The sequence below is a fragment of the Myxine glutinosa genome, chromosome 2 (assembly GCF_964187855.1).
Source record: "Myxine glutinosa chromosome 2, kmMyxGlut1.1, whole genome shotgun sequence".
In the NCBI taxonomy this organism is placed as follows: Eukaryota; Metazoa; Chordata; class Myxini; order Myxiniformes; family Myxinidae; genus Myxine; species Myxine glutinosa.
In genome coordinates this window covers 255,467,340-255,492,955 of record NC_136262.1, presented here as the reverse complement: position 1 = coordinate 255,492,955, position 25,616 = coordinate 255,467,340, and the positions used below count along the sequence as shown (strand labels likewise).

At 47.3% G+C, this 25,616-nt stretch overlaps 1 protein-coding gene across 3 annotated transcripts in view; it reads right to left on the bottom strand.

The window, feature by feature from the left end:
- CASZ1 (castor zinc finger 1) overlaps positions 1-25,616 on the bottom strand; it is a 242,081-nt gene that overhangs the window by 86,941 nt on the left and 129,524 nt on the right. The window lies entirely within an intron of this gene.

Genomic DNA, 25,616 nt, shown 5'->3' with positions numbered 1-25,616 from the left:
CGCCTTTATCTTTGGTAATCCACAGCGTACTTCCAACAGAGCAATGGAAGAACTGTGCAGACAGGCACCTGATAATTTAACTCGCAGTGGCTGCCCACTGATCACTTTTCTCAAAAGGGCTTTACCCTAACATCCTCTTTCATGATCACTAAAGTCAAACTTCATTACATTTATTTGACCCCTCGGAGTACTAAACCGACTTTTAAGGATTTTTTTTCTGTCAATTTCCGAGCTGTATCTCGGATCAGGCTGAGACTTTCAGAATGCAATTTTCCATCAATAATGGGAATAAAAAGGATGCGGAGTTGACCTAATTTTCTGACATTGACCTAATTTTAAGGTCATGACCTAATTATAGACACTTTAACATTTTTCACCATAGACTGAGTAAAGTTTGTCCGATCAGAACGAAATTGCCCTCTCTAGATAGTCTAGCGTAAGCCACATTTACCCTTCATTTACATCAGGGGTTCTCAACCTAATGAAGCTCAAGGCCCACTTGAATATATGTCATAAAGGTCAGGGCCCACATAATAAATAATAACAACTTTTAAAAAAACAGGGTGCTCTGAACTTAGTTATATGTAGCTGTCTGCTCCAATATATTAAATAAAATATAATAACAATAATAATAATAATAATAATAATATAAATAACAACTTTATTTTGTTCCTTATTTAAGACATTTAAGCCTTAAATATTGAGTAGGCCTACTGCTTACGTCAATGGGATACTTGGGCTTGCTTCTGAAAAGCAATCAGATCAAGCTGAGGTGGGATGGGTGAGAGGTGGGATGGGTGAGAGGTGGGATGGGTGAGAGGTGGGATGGGTGAGAGGCGCGATGGGTGAGAGGCGGGATGGGTGAGAGGCGGGATGGGTGAGAGGTGGGAGGAGTGAAAGGCGGGAGGTGTGAGAGGCGGGAGGGGTGAGAGGTGGGATGGGTGAGAGGCGGGAGGGGTGAGAGGTGGGATGGGTGAGAGGTGAGAGGCGGGAGGGGTGAGAGGCGGGATAAGTGAGAGACGGGATGGGTGAGAAGTGGGATAAGTGAGAGGCGGGATGGGTGAGAGGCGGGATGGGTGAGAGGCGGGATAAGTGAGAGGTTGGATAAGTGAAAGGTGGGATGGGTGAGAGGTGGGATGGGTGAGAAGTGGGAGGGGTGAGAGGTGGGATGGGTGAGAGACGGGATGGGTGAGAAGTGGGATAAGTGAGAGGCGGGATGGGTGAGAGGCAGGAGGGGTGAGAGGCGGGATGGGTGAGAGGCGGGATAAGTGAGAGGTTGGATAAGTGAAAGGTGGGATGGGTGAGAGGTGGGATGGGTGAGAAGTGGGAGGGGTGAGAGGTGGGATGGGTGAGAGGCGGGATAAGTGAGAGGTGGGATGGGTGAGAGGTGGGATGGGTGAGAAGTGGGATGGGTGAGAGGCGGGAGGGGTGAGAGGCAGGATGGGTGAGAGGCGGGATGGGTGAGAGGTGGGATTGTTGAGAGGCGGGAAGGGTGAGAGGCGGGAGGGGTGAGAGGCGGGATGGGTGAGAGGCGGGATTGGTGAGAGGCGGGATTGGTGAGAGGCGGGAAGTGTGAGAGGCGGGATGGGTGAAAGGCGGGATGGGTGAAAGGCGGGATGGGTGAGAGGTGGGATTGTTGAGAGGCGGGAAGGGTGAGAGGCGGGATGGGTGAGACGCGGGATGGGTGAGAGGCGGGATTGGTGAGAGGCGGGATTGGTGAGAGGCGGGAAGTGTGAGAGGCGGGATGGGTGAAAGGCGGGATGGGTGAAAGGCGGGATGGGTGAGAGGCGGGATGGGTGAGAGGCGGGATGGGTGAGAAGTGGGATGGGTTAGAGGTGGGATGGGTGAGGGGTGGGAAGGGTGAGAGGCGGGATGGGTGAGAGGTGGGATGGGTTAGAGGTAGGATGCGTGAGAGGTGGGATGAGATAGAGGTAGGATGGGTGAGAGGTGGGGTGGGTTAGAGGTAGGATGGGTGAGAAGTGGGATGGGTTAGAGGTGGGATGGGTGAGAGGTGGAATGTGTGAGAGGTGGTATGGGTTCGAGGTGGGATGGGTTAGAGGTGGGATGGGTTAGAGGTGGGAAGGGTGAGAGGTGGGATGGGTTAGAGGTAGGATGCGTGAGAGGTGGGATGGGATAGAGGTAGGATGGGTGAGAGGCAGGATGGGTGAGAGGCAGGATGGGTGAGAGGTGGGATGGGTGAGAAGTGGGATGGGTTAGAGGTGGGATGGGTGAGGGGTGGAAAGGGTGAGAGGCGGGTTGGGTGAGAGGTGGGATGGGTTAGAGATTGGATGGGTGAGAGGTGGGATGGGTGAGAAGTGGGATGGGTGAGAGTTGGGATGGGTTAGAGGTGGGATGGGTGAGAAGTGGGATGGGTGAGAGGTGGGATGGGTGAGAAGTGGGATGGGTGAGAGTTGGGATGGGTTAGAGGTGGGATGGGTGAGAAGTGGGATGGGTTAGAGGTTGGATGGGTGAGAGGTGGGATGGGTGAGAGGTGGGATGGGTTGGATGACTCCCACAGTAGCATTCAAAGTTGCTTTCAGTTTATTCCTGGTCTTAGATTTTGTTCCAGTCACAATTGAAAACCCTGATTTACACAGGTATGTGGCGGTGAAAGGTAACAGGAACTTCATTGCCTGCTCTGATTGAATCCCCTGTCATTGTAAATCCAAACTTAATATATTCTTCGTCGTATTTTCTGACGATGCATTTCACCACTTTTTTTAGCAACTCCTGAAGTCTCACCACCATCATCGGTTTTCTTTTCAGGAAACGGTCCATATTTGCCAAAATAAAATACAGGAAATTAAAATACAGCAGTTAGCACCTTTTTGTGTGAAGATGAGACGTTCTCCGTACCGAAAACACCTTCGATCAACCAAATACGGTCAATGGCGAAACTGCAAATACCGAATCCGCGAATGTCACGGGTGGAAACCCTCGCGCCATTTCCTAATTCTCCTTTAAACTCAATGTCTCTATGTTTTCATTCCAAACAGCATCATTCCAATCACAAATTAATACAATAGCATTAATAACTTTTTTTTCATGAGGTACATTTTGCGCACACTCGTGAGGTAAACGAATAACCTGCCTTCTCAGGTTGGTATGATCTCCGCGGACCAGCAGGTTGCACCTTGCGGCCCACTGATAGGTTGCAACCCACCGGTTGGGAACCCCTGATGTACATCACACCCCTCCAGGTGAAAGATCAAGGTCAAATTGCGGTCTGAAATTGTATTTTTTTTGCCATCGCTCAATTTTGCCAGTTCGTATAATCTCAAAGACCACTTGGCCGGCCTTCCAAGATGTCCTTTCATCACAATAGTGCACCGACATTGAAGTTGTACACCTGATATTTGATTTGTGTCCTTCATCTACTTTTTTTCGGATTGTGACCTAATTACCAAAAAACACCTTTTCGATCATAACTTGAATAATTTTCCTCCGATTGTCATGATGTTGAGTTTTTTTGGATGGATTGTAGACGAGGACACATTTTCTTAACCTACACTCTATCCTTACATGTTGAAGGTCAAGGTCATATGCTGGTCTGAAAATAATATGGCAATCGATGGATCGCGGGCGCCAGGAGAGGCTTACCCTAAATCGCCAGATTTAGGGCAGGGCAGACTGGGCAGTTGCCCAGGGGCCTCCACAATATGAGGGCCTCCACAATATTGGGGCATCCACAATATGGGGGCATCCACAATATGGAGGCCTCCAAAATATGGGGGCATCCACAATATGGGGGCCTCCACAATATGGGGGCATCCACAATATGGGGGCCTCCACAATATGGAGGCATCCACAATATGGGGGCCTCCACAATATGGGGGCATCCACAATATGGGGGCCTCTACAATATGGGGGCCTCTACAATATGGGGGCCTCCACAATATGGGGGCATCCACGATATGGGGGCATCCACAATATGGAGGCCTCCACAATATGGGGGCATCCACAATATGGGGGCCTCCACAATATGGGGGCATCCACAATATGGGGGCCTCCACAATATGGGGGCATCCACAATATGGGGGCATCCACAATATGGGGGCCTCCACAATATGGGGGCATCCACAATATGGGGGCATCCATAATATTGGGGCATCCACAATATGGGGGCATCCACAATATGGGGGCCTCCACAAAACTGTATTTTACAAGGGTTTATGCTTTCGGCACAGAACCTCGCCCCAATCCCCACCCTCCCCAGCCCCCAAATTGAAATTACATTCGGTGAGATATTTTTCAATTTTCAATTGTATTTTTTGTCCAAAAATTTTGTCCAACCCATCCCCAAAAAAAACAAATTGTATTTTCAATGATCGCGGATATTCCACAAGAAAAGACTGATGCCTTGCATTGTCCTGATATTTAGTGGATAGTGGTGGACAGGACAGTGGTCCTGATATTTAGTGCCTGATATTTGTCATTGATAGTTAATTGTCCCCATTGACATTAGCAAAGAACAGCTCTTGTACAAGTTGATAATAGTTAAGCATGTTAAGGATGTATTTCCTAATGTATAATTAGTACTTCGTATGTATCTTGTGCTGATTGCCACCAACTGCAGTGCCGAGCGTTCGCTTTCCAAAATGAACCACATCAAGAATAGTCTTCACACAACCATGACACAACAACGGCTCAACTATCCAACACTAATGAGTATATAATATGACATTTGGCGTGAGGTCGACTTGGCCGAGCTCATCAATGGCTTTGCTAGTCACAAGGTGCCTGCTCTTTTACTTGATTGACAGTACGGTATACTGTCATATAAACTGTAGTCACTGTACAGTGTACATACACTGCGAAAAAGGGTAGTGTTGTTCCCTCAGTTGTCTGTCATGCTCTTCTTCAGTTTGTATGTTACTTCTGTATCTTTTTTTTTTTTGTATACAAGATCAAGGCTCGTGAAAGAGCTAACATTAATCACACAAAAAGACAAACCAACACATAAACCACAAAAAACAAGGGGAGCGGCAGACAAGATGGGGAGAGAAGGGGAAGGACACAAACACAACATTTGAGAGCAGGGACATCGGGAGGACTTGGGGGGAGGTGGGAGAGGAATAAAACATATGAACACTGCAAGGACTCTGGGGTGAATTACCGGGGGTAGAAAAGATCAAGGTTTTCGATGGGGGAAGATAAGAGATGGTGGTGAACAGCTGTTTTAAAGACCTGGAGGGAGGAGTGGGATTGAAGGGAGTGGGGGAGTTTGTTCCAGAGGCGGGAGAAAAGGGGAATGAAAGAGTGAAGGTGAGCAGAGAGTCTTGATTTTGGCAGTTTAACCATAAGAGGGTTGCAGGCAGATCTTGTGCGACCTGAAGGAATATTGGGGGGACAGAGCACAGAGAGAGCTGGGGGAGCAAGGCCGGAGAGGAGTCGGTAGAAGACAGAAAGACCACCAACCTGCCTGCGGTGAGTGAGTGAAAGGCCCTCGGAGTTAGCTTCATCGCAGGAGATTCCAATGATTCTGAAAGCTTTGGCCTCAACAGCGTAAGCCGAGCAAGGTGTGAGGCAGGAGCACCAGCCCAGAGGGGGGAACAGTATTCCATTGAGCTGCGGATGAAAGCCTTGTATGTGGTACAAAGCCAGCCTTGTATCTGCAGGCATTTCATACTAAAATACTCAATACAATTGTTATATGATGCAGATTTGTGTTCTAAATGATAAAAAGTTGTGGTATGCTCAGAATTCCAAACTGTAGTAGGTAGAAAGGAGTTAGAACTATTGTCATAGGATGACCGGTCAATCACTGTGCATGGGCCTCCACAGTCATAAATCCGGTGCTGTGCAGATATCTCTTTATATAATTATTATTATAAATACAAAGTAACAGATTACAATGAACAGACTGATATTGAGCAAAACAGATTACAAAGAACATTGATATAAAGGAAAGCTACGAATGTAATACAAGGGCCATCATCCATCATATTAATAAGTCATTGACAGAATTTAAAGAAAGGGAGTTCAGAAGAATGCCAATTGCAGGAGTGAAGAAGAGGACACATCACTGAGGGAAGAGAGGGCCCATGATATATATATTGTTACGGACCGCGGATAAGATGTTAATTTGCCGAGCAGATGGCGCCGCGGCCCGAACTGTTTTTACAATGACTAGACCCGATCCCTTAAACGTGGGCCAAATCGTGCCACAGATATTCAATGGGGAAAAGACAAAGGCGACACAGATGTGAAGAAGAAGAAGAAGACAAAAAAAGGTTTTAAATACGATTATTATTTACTAGGGCATGCCCGTACTATATCTATATCTAAAATTATATCCCCCCCCTCTATTTACATGAAATGGTTTGGTCCAAAGCGAACGGCTTGCGAGTACGGTGACAATCCCCCCCCTCTATTTACATGAAATGGTTTGGTCCAAAGCGAACGGCTTGCGGAGTTTGGTAAAGAAATCGCCATAGCGTGCACAAACGCGCAGGAAAGCGAAAAGAATCGTAAATTAGTTTTTATTAGTTTTAAAACATAGTTTAACGCCAACATAGCGCCAACATAGTTGTGTAATAAATGAATACGCTCTCAAATGTGCCGTCCGAGGCAGAGTCTGTTCGCCACGTTCGGCACACGTGATAGCTCGCTGCTCTCTGATTGGTTGAATCGTTTTTTGGACATAGCTCGGTAACTACTTGTCCGATTAATTTCAAACCTTGAAAAGGCACATCCTCGGGTCCCCAGCAATATACCTGGCAAGTTGCAAGTATATCGGACCCGTGGTTGTCGAGAAACAGCAGTCACAGACAAACAAACAAACACACACACAGACACACACACACACACACACACACACACACACACACACACACACACACACACACACACACAGAGATTACTGGAATTATAGATAGATAAGACAGTGGGAAGATACAATCGAGACAGTAAGTCGGCACTTTCGTAAGGCCGGAAGTGAAGTCTTCACTGTCCGGAAGTTCGCATATCGCATATCTATCTATCTATCTATTAATGCCCAATTATTCAATTATCGCCAACGTATTTTGGCTTTTTGCAATTTAATCGCAAGGAAAAGTAGAAAGAGAAGAGGGAAAAAAATGAAAAGGAAAAACATTCCAAACCGCGAGGGAAAACAACACGGCACGTCGACACAACAACGTGTCCTGTGATTGGCCGTACGTGGCTGCCAGTAGCTGCCCCCAAAAAAAAGCTTTCACCGTCCGGCGACTGAATTTTAGGGGAAAAATAAAACGCTCTTCGCTTAAAACAACGCCCTTCGCTCTGACTGAATTGGGACAATGTTTTAATGTTTTTAAGTGAATTACTATCCGTAATGGCGCACGCTCTCACAGGAGCTCCGGAAGGTCGCATATCGCAGTTACGATGAATCGCAAATTAGTTTTTATTAGTTTTAAAACATAGTTTAACGCCAACATAGTTTGCAAACGTGAAATAAATGAATACGCTTTCAAATGTGCCGTCCGAGGCAGAGTCTGTTCGCCACGTTCGGCACACGTGATAGCTCACTGCTCTCTGATTGGTTGAATCGTTTTTTGGACATAGCTCGGTAACTACTTGTCCGATTAATTTCAAACCTTGAAAAGGCACATCCTCGGGTCCCCAGCAATATACCTGGCAAGTTTAAAGTATATCGGACCCGTGGTTGTCGAGAAACAGCGGTCACAGACAAACAAACAAACACACACACAGACACACACACACACACACACACACACACACACACAGAGAGATTACTGGAATTATAGATAGATTACTATTTACAGGACCAAAAGAAACCAAGGAAGAAGGAAAGATAATAAAATAAAGACAGAAGGAATCAAGGACACAGTGAAAATTCTAGCTTATCTAAACAGGCTTAACTTATACCCTGGACAGAACAAACAAAAGACGGACTCACACGAATGGGGAATTTGCAGGCAGGAATGACAGGAGGTGGGTGGCTGGAGGGGGAGGAAGGCACAGAGCTGGCTGGAGCTTGATCCCGCACGGGACGTCGGGCTGGACCTCGACGGCCGCCGATGCCACCGATCCTGTGGTGTGCGCGGGGTAACGGGTCGGAGCTGCCTGGTGGAGCCAACGCTGCTGGTGGGGGGTCTGGCGTGACGGGTTCTCTCTCCCTCTCTCACAAACTCGCAGGACTCTCTTTCGGCTTGTCTGTGATCTGATCTCCTCCCTCCTCGACTCTCCTGGGGGCGTCTTCCTCGGGTTATATAAGCCCCACCCTTGACCCTTTTGCGAACCTCCCCCAAACGTTCTCTCTCCGCCCTCTAAAGCCAACCCCTCGTTCTGGGTTGGTCGGCAAGGGCTGGTTCACTCCTCCCCTCGATGACGAGGTGGAGACACGCCCTTCTTCCCCGACCTTACCTCGTGGCCAATGGTGGTTTTGGGGCGATTCGAGCTAGCCCCAGCCAAAGGGCAGCAATGGCGAATGAAGAAAACCGCCCAAATGCAGTTGGCAATTGAAGCAAACCTGGCACTTTGAAGATGCCATGTCGGAGGGATCTACTTTATTTAATGCAGTGCAATGGAGTGTCAAATTAATGGAAGACAAATCCTTAGCCTAATACACAGAATAAGGAAATAACTGTCAACAAGGGGGGAAATCTATGATTGGCTAACGTGAGTGCTTATGAACTAATTACGGGACGCACTTTGACCTTTATACATAACTGGAGCAAGGAGGGCGATATTTTTACAACAATTTACACAACAACAACAAAAAAAAAACACCATTCTCATATCCACAACAATATATATATATATATATATATATATATATATATATATATATATATATATATATATATATATATATATATATATATATATACTGTCTATATATATATCCCAAGTTGAGCATCCCAATTTCAGTGTGCTATCTGGGTTAGCTTCCTATATATATATATATATCTATATCTATCTGTGTAGTGTCTGTGTTGTCTTGTCTTGTCTTGTCACTGAACTACTCCCTCAAACTTTTGTGAAATCGTACCAAACTTCTGGTATGCACATATCTCTCCCGTGGGTATGTCCTAAGCGTATTTGTTTTGAAATTTCTTGAAAAAAAAAAACTTGAAAAATTTTTGCTTTTTTTTTAAACTTAAATCTTCAACTTCAATTGTTTATAAAATGTAATATCACGTATATTACAAATACATTGTGCAAAATAATTGTTTGTGTTATGATTGGTGTAAACCATGACAACACAGCAACTCAGGTACAGTCATCTATATATCTACATATGTGGACAGTGTCTGTGTTGTCACTAAAATACTCCCTCAAACTTTTGTTTCTGTGGTTGTGAAGTGTTTTTAATAACGTTGTTGGTGAGGTGTTTTGAATCACATGGTGGTGAGGTGTTTTTAATTATGTGGTGGTGAGGTGTTTTGAAATATGTGGTGGTGAGGTGTTTTGAAATATGTGGTGGTGAGGTGTTTTGAAATATGTGGTGGTGAGGTGTTTTGAATTACATGGAGGTGAGGTGTTTTGAAATATGTGGTGGTGAGGTGTTTTGAATTACATGGTGGTGAGGTGTTTTGAATTACATGGAGGTGAGGTGTTTTGAAATATGTGGTGGTGAGGTGTTTTGAATTACATGGTGGTGAGGTGTTTTGAATTACACTACCGGTCAAAAGTTTTAGAACACCTCAATTTTTCCACTTTTTATTGAAATTTACGCAGTTTAATGTCTCAATGTTCTCTGAAAATAAGCATCGAACAAATAAACAATTGGAGATAAAAAAAGAAATCATAGAATCATTTTGTTTAACAAAATTTAATTTAAATTTTTGACTCGGCAAAGTAGCCACCTTTTGCAGATATAACCGCCGAACACACACGTGGCATTCTTTCTACAACGGAAATCAAATATTGTTCGAGAAGTTGATGCAAACAATAATTATTCCTACAGGTGTCCCAACCTCTGCTGATTACTTGATTGCAAATCCCCTGTCTGTATTGGAACAGTATTGGAACAGACTGTTATTACACCCTCTGAAGCATTATTTGGACAATATTGCACAGCAGGAAGTAGTATATTACGATCATAATGGTGAGGAAAAGGCAATTAACAAAGGTAGACAGACAGACCATTTTAGCCCTTAAAAGTGTAGGTTTTTCCTTTGGAGAAATTGCAAAGAAAGCCAAAGTGTCAGCGAGTACAGTTTCCTACACCATCAAAAGGCACTTGGAAACTGGAGGAAACTCTGACAGGAAGAGGTCTGCAGACCCAACGCCACAACAGAATCAGAAGACAAGTTTCTGAGACTTAACAGCTTGCGTGATAGGCGGCTCACAGGACAACAGCTTCAAGCACAGCTTAACACTGGTCGAAGTAAGGAAGTCTCAGTTTCAACTGTGAAGAGAAGACTTCGAGCTGCAGGTTTTACAGGTCGAGTGGCAGTAAGAAAGCCATTGCTAAGATGGCAAAATAAGAAAAAGAGGCTTGCCTGGGCCATGAAGCACTGCCAGTGGACTACTGAAGACTGGAAGAAGGTCTTATGGACCGATGAATCAAAATCTGAAATCTTTGGTTCATCACGCAGGGTTTTTGAACGCTGTCGAGTAGGCAAAAGGATGGTTCCTCAGTGTGTGACACCAACTGTCAAACATGGAGGAGAAAGCGTGATGGTCTGGGGCTCTTTTGCTGGATCCAGAGTCGGCGACTTGCACAGAGTGACTGGCACCCTGAACCAAAATGGCTACCACAGCATTTTGCAGCACCATGCAATACCCTCTGGTATACGCCTCGTTGGTCATGGGTTCATGCTACAGCAACATAATGACCCTAAACACACCTCCAGGCTATGTCAAAACTACCTTCGAGGAAAAGAACAAGACGGTAGGCTTCAAATCAGGGAATGGCCAGCACAGTCTCCAGACTTAAACCCCATTGAGCTGGTTTGGAATGAACTGGACAGAAGTTTGAAAGCAAAGCAACATACAAAAGCAACACATTTGTGGGAACTTCTGCAACAATGTTGGGAAAAACTTCCCGAACAATCTTTTATTTCCATTGTAGAAAGAATGCCACGAGTGTGTTTGGCGGTTATATCTGCAAAAGGTGGCTACTTTGCTGAGTCAAAATTCTAAATTAAATTTTGTTAAACAAAATGATTCTATGATTTATTTTTTTATCTCCAATTGTTTATTTGTTCTCTGCTTAATTTCAGAGTACATTGAGACATTAAACTGTGTAAATTTCAATAAAAACTGGAAAAATTGAGGTGTTCTAAAACTTTTAACCGGTGGTGTACGTGGCGGTGAGGTGTTTTGAATTACGTGGTGGTGATGTGTTTTTAATTATGTGGTGGTGAGGTGTTTTGAAATATGTGGTGGTGAGGTGTTTTGAAGTACATGGCGGTGAGGTGTTTTGAATTACATGGTGGTGAGGTGTTTTGAAATATATGGTGGTGAGGTGTTTTGAATTACATGGCGGTGAGGTGTTTTGAATTACGTGGTGGTGAGGTGTTTTGAATTACATGGCGGTGAGGTGTTTTGAATTACATGGCGGTGAGGTGTTTTGAATTACGTGGTGGTGAGGTGTTTTGAAATATGTGGTGGTGAGGTGTTTTGAATTACATGGCGGTGAGGTGTTTTGAATTACGTGGTGGTGAGGTGTTTTGAATTACATGGCGGTGAGGTGTTTTGAATTACATGGCGGTGAGGTGTTTTGAGTTACGTGGTGGTGAGGTGATTTGAATTAGTTGGTGGTGAGGTGTTTTGTGTTACGTGGTGGTAAGGTGTTTTGAATTAGTTGGTGGTGAGGTGTTTTGTGTTACGTGGTGGTAAGGTGTTTTGAATTACGTGGTCGTGAGGTGTTTTGAATTACGTGGTCGTGAGGTGTTTTGAATTACGTGGTCAAGAGGTGTTTTGAATTACGTGGTCGTGAGGTGTTTTGAGTTACGTGGTGGTGAGGTGTTTTGAATTAGTTGGTGGTGAGGTGTTTTGTGTTACGTGGTGGTAAGGAGTTTTGAATTACGTGGTCGTGAGGTGTTTTGAATTACGTGGTTGTGAGGTGTTTTGAATTACGTGGTCAAGAGGTGTTTTGAATTACGTGGTCGTGAGGTGTTTTGAATCACGTGGTCGTGGGCTGTTTTGAATTACATGGGGGTGAGGTGTTTTGAATTACATGGCGGTGAGGTGTTTTGAATTACGTGGTGGTGAGGTGTTTTGAATTATGTGATGGTGAGGTGTTTTGAATTACATGGCGGTGAGGTGTTTTCAATTACATGGTGGTGAGGTGTTTTGAATTACATGGCGGTGAGGTGTTTTGAATTACGTGGCGGTGAGGTGTTTTGAATTACGTGGTGGTGAGGTGTTTTGAATTACATGGCAGTGAGGTGTTTTGAATTATGTGATGGTGAGGTGTTTTGAATTGCATGGCGGTGAGGTGTTTTGAATTATGTGATGGTGAGGTGTTTTGAATTACATGGCGGTGAGGTGTTTTGAATTACATGGTGGTGAGGTGTTTTGAATTACATGGCGGTGAGCTGTTTTGAATTATGTGATGGTGAGGTGTTTTGAATTACATGGCGGTGAGGTGTTTTGAATTACATGGTGGTGAGGTGTTTTGAATTACATGGCGGTGAGCTGTTTTGAATTATATGGCGGTGAGGTGTTTTGAATTACGTGGTGGTAAGGTGTTTTGAATTACGTGCTCGTGAGGTGTTTTGAGTTACGTGGTGGTGAGGTGTTTTGAATTAGTTGGTGGTGAGGTGTTTTGAGTTACGTGGTGGTGAGGTGTTTTGAATTACGTGGTCGTGAGGTGTTTTGAATTACGTGGTCGTGAGGTGTTTTGAATTACGTGGTCGTGAGGTGTTTTGAATTACATGGCGGTGAGGTGTTTTGAATTACGTGGTGGTGAGGTGTTTTGAATTACATGGCGGTGAGGTGTTTTGAATTACGTGGTGGTGAGGTGTTTTGAATTACGTGGTGGTGAGGTGTTTTGAATTACGTGGTGGTGAGGTGTAATCGTCCCAAACTTTCAGTCTGCACCGACCCCTCCTGTATGTATGTGTTGAGGGGTTCTTTTTTTTCAACCTAAATTGCTTAAAAATGGAGTATAACAAACATTACAAATAAAAATGTGCAAAATAATTGTTTGTATTATGATTGGTGTAAATCAGGACAAAACAGCAACTGAGGTACAGTCATTATCCTCAGCTAAAATAAGCTCCTTCCTGTGTAACGACGCGTGGTGAGGCGAGCGCAGCGAGCTGAGCCAAGCTAATATATATATATATATGGGAAGCTAAGCCAGAGAGCACACCGAAATTGGGCCAACGTTGGCAGTAGAATGGCGAAGGTCGGAACGATCACAAGCGGATTTCCAACATTGGCCCACATTGGCAATATGGTGGAGAAGCGACATCCATTTGCCAACCTCTGTGTATTACCTAAGAAACGATGTCCACAAAATAAACAAATAATGAAAAGTAATATTTAAAAATATCATTGTTGCAACATTTGTGCTTATTAATCCCAAATCATTTGCCAATAATCTATCACTCATAAAACTGCAATATTTCCCTGCATAAAATGCTTGAGGGCTTAACTTGACAATAAGTGGATTTCACCTGTAAGGCTTATTCCCCAAATCTGATGTTAAGCATTCCATATGCTCACACAGACCAATTGAGCCTGCAAAACGCAATCTGAGCCTTTTGCTGCTTAAACTTGCATAAAACAAAATTCATGTCTGTATCGAACTACGATTCCATCAAACTAAGGACACATGCTAGAAATACAAACAAAAACAGAAATTATATATATATCTATCTATAATTCCAGTAATCTCTGTGTGTGTGTGTGTGTGTGTGTGTGTGTGTGTGTGTGTGTGTGTGTGTGTGTGTGTGTGTGTGTGTGTGTATGCGACCGCTGTTTCTCGACAACTACCGGTCCGATATACTTGAAACTTGCCAGGTATATTGCTGGGGACCCGAGGATGTGCCTTTTCAAGGTTTCATATTAATCGGACAAGTAGTTACCGACCTATGGCGATTTCTTTACCAAACTCCGCAAGCCGTTCGCTTTGGACCAAACCATTTCATGTAAATAGAGGGGGGGGATTGTCACCGTACTCGCAAGCCGTTCGCTTTGGACCAAACCATTTCATGTAAATAGAGGGGGGGGATATAATTTTAGATATATATATAGTACGGGCATGCCCTAGTATATATAATGGCAACAGAAACAAAAATAGGAGCAAAATCCAATTTCCTAGAGTAACAGGCCTGGAATATAATTGGGATTACCACAAGGAGGCCTACATACACATACATACATACACACACACATACCACAAGGAGGCCTACATACACACACATACATACATACACACATACATACATACACACACACATACATACTTACACAACTTACACTTACACATAACTACTTACACATACATACACATACATACTTACACATACATACAAACATACAACTTACACAAAACTTACAAACATACATACAAAACTTACAAACATACAAAATTTACAGACAAACATACAAACTTACAAACATACAAACTTACAAACATACAAACTTACAAAACATACAAAACTTACAAACATACAAAATTTACAGACAAACATATAAAACTTACAAACATACAAAATTTACAGACAAACATACAAACTTACAAACATACAAACCTTACAAAACATACAAAACTTACAAACATACAAACTTACAAACATACAAACTTACAAAACATACAAAACTTACACATACACAAAACTTACAAACATACAAAACTTACAAACATACATACAAAACTTACAAACATACAAAATTTACAGACAAACATACAAACTTACAAACATACAAACCTTACAAAACATACAAAACATACAAGCTTACAAACTTACAAACATACAAACTTACAAAACATACAAAAACTTACAAACATACAAACTTACAAAACATACAAAACTTACACATACATACAAACATATATGCATACATACATACATACATAAATATGTACATACAAACATATATACATTCATACAAACATACATACAAACATGCACACATACATATGTATATATACTTATGTATATATACATACAAACATACACACATACATACACTTGCTCCATTATATATACTAGGGCATTGCCCGTACTATATCTATATCTAAAATTATATCCCCCCCCTCTATTTACATGAAATGGTTTGGTCCAAAGCGAACGGCTTGCGAGTACGGTGACAATCCCCCCCCTCTATTTACATGCAATGGTTTGGTCCAAAGCGAACGGCTTGCGAGTACGGTGACAATCCCCCCCCTCTATTTACATGAAATGGTTTGGTCCAAAGCGAACGGCTTCCGGAGTTTGGTAAAGAAATCGCCATCGCGTGCACAAACGCGCAGGAAAGCGAATGAATCGCAAATTCGTTTTTATTAGTTTTAAAACATAGTTTAACGCCAACATAGTTTGCAAACGTGAAATAAATGAATACGCTCTCAAATGTGCCATCCGAGGCAGAGTGTGTCCGCCACGTTCGGCACACGCGATAGTTCGCTGCTCTCTGATTGGTTGAATCGTTTTTTGGACATAGCTCGGTAAGTAATTGTCCGATTAATATGAAACCTTGAAAAGGCACATCCTCGGGTCCCCAGCAATATACCTGGCAAGTTAAAAGTATATCGGACCCGTGGTTGTCGAGAAACAGCGGTCACAGACAAACGTACAAACGTACAGAGATTACTGGAATTATAGATAGACTAGGGCATGCCCGTACTATATATATGCCCGTACTATATATCTATCTAAAATTATATCCCCCCCCTCTATTTACATGAAATGGTTTGGTCCATTCGCAACGCCAAAGCGAACGGCGAACGGCTTGCGAGTACAGTGACAATCCCCCCCCTCTATTTACATGAAATGGTTTCGTCCATTCGCAACGACCACAGAACCCCCCCCCCCCCCCCTCTATTTACATGGAATGGTTTGGTCCATTCGCAACGCCGGCACACGCGATCGTTCGCTGCTCTCTGATTGGTTGAATCGTTTTTTGGACATAGCTCGGTAAGTAATTGTCCGATTAATATGAAACCTTGAAAAGGCACATCCTCGGGTCCCCAGCAATATACCTGGCAAGTTAAAAGTATATCGGACCCGTGGTTGTCGAGAAACAGCGGTCACAGACAAACGTACAGACAGACAGAGATTACTGGAATTATATATACTAGGGCATGCCCGTACTATATATATATCTAAAATTATATCCCCCCCCCTATTTACATGAAATGGTTTGGTCCAAAGCGAACGGCTTGCGAGTGGTGACAATCCCCCCCCTCTATTTACATGCAATGGTTCGGTCCAAAGCGAACGGCTTCCGGAGTTTGGTAAAGAAATCGCCATCGCGTACACAAACGCGCAGGAAAGCGAATGAATCGCAAATTCGTTTTTATTAGTTGTAAAACATAATGCCCAATTATTCAATTAGCGCCAACGTATTTTGGCTGTTTGCAATTTAATCGCAAGGCAAAGTAGAAAGAGAAGAGGGAAAAAAAGAAAAGCCTTGCCTTGCTGCAAACAGCTGCTGCAAACAACAACAACAGGGAAGGCTGCACTGTCCGGAAGTTGGCATATCGCAGTTACGATTATTTTAGTGTTAATGGCCAATTATTCAATTAGCGCCAACGTATTTTGGCTGTTTGCAATTTAATCGCAAGGAAAAGTAGAAAGAGAAGAGGGAAAAAAAGAAAAGCCTTGCATTAACGCATTAACGCTTGCATTGCATTAACGGTTCGGCACACGTGATAGCTCGCTGCTCTCTGATTGGTTGAAGCGTTTTTTGGACATAGCTCGGTAGGTACTTGTCCGATTAATTTCAAACCTTGAAAAGGCACATCCTCGGGTCCCCAGCAATATACCTGGCAAGTTTCAAGTATATCGGACCCGTGGTTGTCGAGAAACAGCGGTCACAGACAAACACACAGACACACAGACACACAGACACACAGACACACAGACAGACACACAGAGATTGCTGGAATTATAGATATATATATATATATATATATATATATATATATATATATATATATATATATATATATATATATATATATATATATATATACACAAAGAATTAAGTTAAGCACCCCCCCGTTTTTTTACAACCTCGCACATTACAAGTTTGTTGTCGTCAAAACAGTGTAATATACCCATGATATTGCTATATTTTCTGGAGAAGTGATATTATGGTCACATAAAAACATAACAATCATGCCGTTTTCAATATTTTATTCTGAATAATTTAAGGTGAAATTTGTTGGGAATTTTAGGCATATTTTCACCTCAATTTAAGTATGGAGCTATAGGTCCATCACGGACAGTGTGGATGACGTTTATGTTTTCTAACGTACAGTCATTGTTCTGAGAAGACCTCTAGCGATCTTTGCGTCAATAACGTGTGTAGGACCCACGTGATCGGATCACTGACTCAACCCTACGTCTCATAGACCCTGTAAGCCGTCGTATGCGTTGCTGTGGCAGGTTGTTCCATTCCCGATGTAATGCACGTTCCAATTCATCCAGATTGGCTATTGGAGGGACCATCTTCGCAATTTGTCGTCCCAACATGTCCCAAACGTGCTCGAGGGGGTTCAGGTCAGGACTGTACGCAGGCCAGGGGATGGTTGTCACAGCACCTTGCTCCATCCGATCACGTGGGTCCTACACACGTTATTGACGCAAAGATCGCTAGAGGTCTTCTCAGAACAATGACTGTACGTTAGAAAACATAAACGTCATCCACACTGTCCGTGATGGACCTATAGCTCCATACTTAAATTGAGGTGAAAATATGCCTAAAATTCCCAACAAATTTCACCTTAAATTATTCAGAATAAAATATTGAAAACGGCATGATTGTTATGTTTTTATGTGACCATAATATCACTTCTCCAGAAAATATAGCAATATCATGGGTATATTACACTGTTTTGACGACAACAAACTTGTAATGTGCGAGGTTGTAAAAAAACGGGGGGGTGCTTAACTTAATTCTTTGTGTATATATATTAATGTTCAATGAAACATCAAGGGTGTGCAGCATACTTTTTCAATTGATTTTTTTGTGTTTATAAAAAATGACGAGTTTCCGTGTAAGGAAAACATTTGCGTCGAATTTGTTTTTGCAGCTTAAGGAAAGAAGCTACGTTTCTCAGCATCACAAATGATATCTGGCTCAATCATCACCCCTCATTTTGCTCGGAGGAAGTGATATGATCTGATGAGTCTCCAGCATTAAAATACATAAAACAGCCACGTATATCCAAATATTACACTTGCAATGTTAAGATATCCGTGTACATCACATGGTGTTAACAATCTACACACCCTTTGGCTTTAGCTCGAGATCACACTGGGTGGCTCATGGTTTCCCTCGCACGCTCCGAACTCGTGTGGCTATGTCTGACGAAACGGAATCGACGAGTCAGCAATCTCTATTGCTTTTCCCATCAGTCTCCATTCACCGAATGTTGATGGCTCATTCCTGTGGATCCATGTAGACCCATCACTCGACATGTCTTTTTTCAAAACTTGATGCAATCAAACGAAAACTTGCACATGTATAACTGTACGGTGCCCTCATTAATCCCTGAAAGTTTCAGTTTCCTCCGTTAAATCATCTTGGAGAAGGAGATTATACAAACATACATACACACATATGAAGGAACTGCGCTCCAACGCGAGTCGAAAGAATTGACGCGACCAAAGACGGAATTCGTCCGAGTTGCTTTATTGAAACAAAACAGCTCAGGTATTCTCACAAGCCCGTTTATCGGGCAGCAATATATATACACATTTATGTCGGGAAGTTTGCCCGGCAAAAGCTATACCGGGCATGCCCGGGTGTCAAGGGCGAGCCTTGGAAAGGCGAGTCTGGACCTGCCCGGGCGTGTTTGGCTGCGGCCTGGCAAGTCGAGGCTGGGCGTGCCCGGGCGCTCTGGGCGAGCCCTGGAAAGGCGATAGCGGGCATGCCCAGACGCTCTGGGCGAGCCCTGGAAAGGCGATAGCGGGCATGCCCGGACGCCCTGGGCGAGCCCTGAAAAGGCGATAGCGGGCATGCCCGGACGCTCTGGGCGAGCCCTGGAAAGGCGAGAGCGGGCATGCCCGGGAAAGACGAGACCGGGCGTGCCCGGGAGGTTCGGGCGTGCCCGGGAACAGTGAGTCCGGGCATGCCCGGGAGAGGCGCGTCTGGCCGTGTTCTGGCCGGTGCAAGGCGATTGTGTGCATCCAGCGGTAACCGCTACACACGCCCCTCCAGAATCGACCTGCACCAGCAGGGTCAATTTAAGGGGGGTCCGGATGACCCGGCCGAAGCGACCCCTGGAGGGTCGTGGGGAGGGGTCTGACATGGTGGTGGGTGGTCGAGCGGGGGGAACTGTGGACGGGGGGCGGCCTCGCCGCGGAGGAAGGGCCAACCATGGTGGTCGGTCGACGTCCATGTGCGCCGGTTTGAGGCGGTCCACAGAAATCCGGTCCGGCCGGCCGCCGAAGTCGACGATGAAAGACTTGTCGCCCCGTCGCAGGACCGGAAGGGCCCGTCGTACGGCGGCCAGAGTGGCCCCCGGTGCGCGTCATGACGCACAAAGACCTACTCCGCTGTGCGAAGCGCCGGGGGGACGTAGGACTGGGGGCCACCGTGGCGGGACGTCGGCACGGGGGCAAACCGTCGGGCGGCCTCCTGGAGGTCCGAGCGCTGGTGAGCTGCGGACCAGGGACTGGTAGCGTCGGGCACGAATTCGCCCGGGACGCGGAGCGGCTGGACGTAGACGAGCTCGGCGGCGGACGCCTGGAGGTCTTCCTTGGGGGCCGTGCGAAGGCCCAAAAGGACCCACGGCAGCCGGTCGGCCCAACCGTCGTCCTGAAGGCCGGCCATGAGTGCGGCCTTCATGGAGCGGTGAAACCGCTCGCACAACCCGTTGGCTTGGGGGTGGTAGGCCGTGGTGCGGTGCAGCGTGACCCCCAACGAACAGGCGACCGCGCCCCAAAGTTCGGACGTGAACTGTGGGCCGCGGTCGGACGAGATGTCCGCTGGTGCGCCGAAGCGCGCGACCCAGGTGGCGATGAACGCCTGCGCCACGTCGGCGGTGGTGGTGGAGGCGAGGGGCACAGCCTCCGGCCACCTGGTGGTCCTGTCCACCATGGTGAGCAGGTGGGTGAACCCCCGCGAGGGGGGCAGGGGACCCACCAGGTCCACGTGGACGTGGTCGAAACGCCGTTCAGGCATGGCGAAAGGTGCCAGCGGGGCCTGGGTGTGGCGGTGGACCTTGACCCGCTGGCAGGCCGTGCAGGCGTTGGCCCAGTCGCGGATGTTTCGTCGAAGGCCGTGCCAGACGAAACGCGCCGACACCAGCTTCTGAGAAGCTTTCCGGCCCGGGTGAGAAAGGCCGTGGATGGAGGCGAAGATGCGGCGCTGCCAGGAAACGGGCACGATGGGGCGAGGCTGGCCCTGGGAGACGTCGCAGAGCAGGACGGTGCCCGCGAAGGGAATGTCGGCCAGGCGGAGGCCCGTGTCTGCCGCACGGAGTGCCTGCACCGAGGCGTCGGTGGTCTGGTCAGCCGCCATGAGCGCGAAGTCCACGCCGAGGTGGACCGCGTTCGCGCTGGCCCGAGAAAGACAGTCGGCCACGGCGTTGTCTTTGCCGGCGACGTGCCGGATGTCCGTGGTGAACTCCGACACGGCGGAGAGGTGGCGCTGCTGGCGGGCCGACCACGGCTCCGTGACCTTAGCCATTGCGTAGACCAACGGCTTGTGGTCGACGAAAGCCGTGAACGGGCGGCCCTCCAGGAGGTGTCGGAAATGGCGAACGGCCAGGAATAGCCCGAGCAGCTCGCGGTCGAACGTGCTGTAGTTTAACTCGTTCGGCCGGAGTTGCCGGCTGAAAAAAGCGAGTGGCTGCCAAACCCCGTCCACCCATTGCTCATGGACGGCGCCCACCGCGTAGTTGGAGGCGTCCGTAGTGAGGGCGATGGGCGCGTTGAGCACCGGGTGAGCCAGCAGCGTTGCGTCGGCGAGGGCCCGTTTGGCGCTGGCGAAGGCCGCGTCCATGGCCGCGGACCAAACAATGTCATGCTTGGCCGGCTTGCCCCGGAGGGCCTCGTAAAGGGGCCGCATGAGCTGAGCAGCGCGGGGCACGAATCGGTGATAAAAATTCACCATGCCGAGGAACTCTTGGAGGGCCTTGATGGAACGGGGACGCGGGAACGTGGTGATGGCCTCGACCTTGGTCGGCAGCAGCACGGCCCCGGTCTTGGTGATGCGGTGGCCCAAAAAGTCAACGGTCGTCGCGCCAAAGTGGCATTTGACCGGGTTGACAATTAAGCCGTGCTCGCTGAGGCGACCGAACAGTGTTCGGAGGTGGAGGAGGTGCTCGGCGTGGGACGTGCTGGCGACGAGGATATCGTCCAGATAGACGAAAAGAAACGGCAGGTCGCGCAGCACGCCATCCATCAAGCGCTGGAACGCCTGGGCCGCGTTCTTGAGGCCAAACGGCATCCGCAAAAATTCGAACAGGCCGAACGGCGTGATGACTGCCGTCTTCGGGACGTCGGCCGCCCGGACAGGTACCTGGTGGTAGCCCCGTATCAGGTCAATTTTCGAAAAGATGACCCGTCCCGCAAAACGGGCAGAAAAGTCCTGAATATGCGGGATCGGGTACCTGTCGGGGGTGGTAGCATCGTTGAGACGGCGGTAGTCGCCACACGGGCGCCATCCACCCCCCGGCTTTGGCACGATGTGCAGTGGCGAGGCCCACGCGCTATCGGAGCGCCGCACGATGCCGAGGTGCTCCAACACGTCGAACTCGGCCTTCGCCACGGCGAGCTTGGCCGGGTCGAGGCGGCGGGCCCTGGCGTAGACCGGCGGGCCCGTAGTGGGTATGTGGTGCTCGATCCCGTGTCGCACCGCGACGGCCGAAAACGTCGGCCGCGTGAGGGCCAGGAATTCCGCGAGCAGGCGAGCGAACTCGTTCGCTGCCGGGAGGGCGCACGCCAGTTCGGTCGGCGTGGAGCTGCTCATTGTGCACGCCAGGGAGCTGAAGGTCTCGGTGTTGACAAGGCGACGACGTTTGACGTCGACCAGCAGCCCGTGCGCGCAGAGGAAGTCGGCGCCCAGCAAAGCCATGGGGACGCAGGCGGTCACAAAAGTCCATTGAAAACGCTGGCTGCCGAAGCAGAGGGTGACGACGCGTGGGCCGAAAGTGCGTATGGCCGAGCCATTAGCAGCGACCAAAGAGGGGCCGCAAACGGCGTCCCGCCTGTCCTGCTCGGAGGCGGGTATGACGCTCAGTTGGGCGCTGGTGTCACACAGGAAACGCCGCCCAGACGCTTTGTCCCGAATAAACAGCAAGTTGCCCGAGTGGCCGGCGCTCATGGCTGGGAATGAACGCCGGCCCGGCCGTTTCCCGACCTGCCGAAAGTGCACGGGGGCCGGCACGTCCGAGCCTTGTGTCCGAACCTGGCGTGGTAATAACACCACGCCCGGTCAGGTGGAGGCCCCGGCCGTCGTGTCAGAAGCGGGCGGTGCGGCGTGGCGGCCGCCAGTTGCACCGGCAGTTCGGCCTCCAACCGCGCAGGGCGCTCGGGCGTCGTGGGCGTCGCCTCGGACGGCGGCGGGCTCCAGGTAACCGCGCCGATGTGCTGGCCCGCCGAGGAGATCTTATCGGCTTCCCTGGCGAGGGCGCGGGAATCCGTGATCAACGTGCCAGCCAGGGCGAGGCGTACTGGGTGAGGCAGCTGGCAAAGGAACAGCTCACGGAACAGAAAATCCGGAGAGTGCTCACCGAGCAACGAGAGCATATAGTCCATGCGCTCTGACGGGCGCGTGTCGCCGAGCTCGGGCAGAGCGAGCAGGCGCCGTGCGCGTGCTGCCGGTGAGAGGGCGAAAGCGTCGAGGAGGAGTGTCTTCAGCGCGTCGTATTTGTCAGCAGCCGGCGGGTGCTCGAGGAGGCTCAAGGCGCGGGCCGCGGTGGCGGAACCGAGCGCCGCCACAACATGGTGGAAGCGGGTGTCGTCCGCGGTGATGCCTCACAGGGCGAACTGAGAGTCCGCCTGAGCGAACCAAACAGCCGCGTGAGCCTCCCAGAAGGTAGGCAGTTTAAGCGTCACTGCCGTATCCATGTCGGTAGGTCACCAATGAAGGAACTGCGCTCCAACGCGAGTCGAAAGAATTGATGCGACCAAAGACGGAATTCGTCCGAGTTGCTTTATTGAAACAAAACAGCTCAGGTATTCTCACAAGCCCGTTTATCGGGCAGCAATATATATACACATTTATGTCGGGAAGTTTGCCCGGCAAAAGCTATACCGGGCATGCCCGGGTGTCAAGGGCGAGCCTTGGAAAGGCGAGTCTGGACCTACCCGGGCGTGTTTGGCTGCGGCCTGGCAAGTCGAGGCTGGGCGTGCCCGGGCGCTCTGGGCGAGCCCTGGAAAGGCGATAGCGGGCATGCCCGGACGCTCTGGGCGAGCCCTGGAAAGGCGATAGCGGGCATGCCCGGACGCCCTGGGCGAGCCCTGAAAAGGCGATAGCGGGCATGCCCGGACGCTCTGGGCGAGCCCTGGAAAGGCGAGAGCGGGCATGCCCGGGAAAGACGAGACCGGGCGTGCCCGGGAGGTTCGGGCGTGCCCGGGAACAGTGAGTCCGGGCATGCCCGGGAGAGGCGCGTCTGGCCGTGTTCTGGCCGGTGCAAGGCGATTGTGTGCATCCAGCGGTAACCGCTACACATACATATATACATACAAACATACATACACACATACATATATACATACATAAATACAGACACACATACACACAAACACACACATATATATATATATATATATATATATATATATATATATATATATATATATATATATATATATATATATATATATAACTGTAAGAAATAGTAGAAACTCCAAAGTACGAGCAGGGCGTCTCATTTGTATTGAATATATAATCGTTAGATTAAATAAGACGCGGACGTAGCTTCAGGACGTCGATCTTTAATTGTCGACAAGCTTTCGACCAACAAAGGTCTTCTTCTGAGTCTACAAAAACAGCAGGCATGTATATCAGTCAAGTGTGTATGGTGAGATGTGTGATGTGTGTAGAAAATGCATACAGAAGGAAGAGCCACGCCAAAGTTCACTCACCAGCCCCAAGTTCAACGGAAGTGACCGTTTGCGTTACGGTCACTTCCGTTAGGGTGCACGTGCGTATACAAATATAGAGATATACATACATAAACACACAAGCATATATTCATATCCCATTTATATTCATATAATATATTTATATATTTATATAAATGACATATAAAGGTAGAATGAATGAATGAATGAATGATGAATGAATGAATGAATGAATGGGTTACGGTTAACAATTTGATTGGGTTGATGTGGGAACATGCTTTAGTCATCAAAATCTATGCCATGAGGGACTTTTGTCCGAAGTTTGTGTATCCAAAAGGACTCACGTTTCAGAATCGTGGTGTGTGATCGCTTTGTGATTGATTCAATGGCAGAGATCTGAATGTCATTTATAGAGTGAACAGTGAGTTATAGAGTGTTTATAGAGTTTATAGAGTGAACAGAACAGTGAACAATCTCTACCTTACACGATACACTTTAATCAACCGGATCACTCTATAAATGACATTCAGATCTCTGCCATTGAATCAATCACAAATCGATCACACACCACGATTCTGAAACGTGAGTCCTTTTGGATACACAAACTTCGGACAAAAGTCCCTCATGGCATAAATTTTGATGACTAAAGCATGTTCCCACATCAACCCAATCAAATTGTTAACCGTAACCCATTCATTCATTCATTCATTCATTCATCATTCATTCATTCATTCATTCTACCTTTATATGTCATTTATATAAATATATAAGTATATTATATGAATATAAATGGGATATGAATATATGCTTGTGTGTTTATGTATGTATATCTCTATATTTGTATATGCACGTGCACCCTAACGGAAGTGACCGTAACGCAAACGGTCACTTCCGTTGAACTTGGGGCTGGTGAGTGAACTTTGGTGTGGCTCTTCCTTCTGTATGCATTTTCTACACACATCACACATCTCACACACATATCACCATACACACTTGACTGATATACATGCCTGCTGTTTTTGTAGACTCAGAAGAAGACCTTTGTTGGTCGAAAGCTTGTCGACAATTAAAGATCGACGTCCTGAAGCTACGTCCGCGTCTTATTTAATCTAACGATTATATATATATATATATATATATATATATATATATATATATATATATATATATATACTAGCAGAAGTACCCGGCATTGCCGGGCGGGGGAGGGGAGGGGAGGGGAGCGGGGGAGGGGAGGGGAGGGGAGCGGGGGAGGGGAGGGGAGGGGAACGGGGGGGGGGGAGGGGAACGGGGGGGGGGGGAGCGAGCCCCTTGGCAAAGCGAGCGATTTTTTTTTCATAGCGTTCATAGCGTTTCATAGCGTCATAGCGTTCATAGCGTTTCATAGCGTCATAGCGATTTTTTTTTCATAGCGTCATAGCGTTCATAGCGTTATATCGTTCATAGCGTTTCATAGCGTCATAG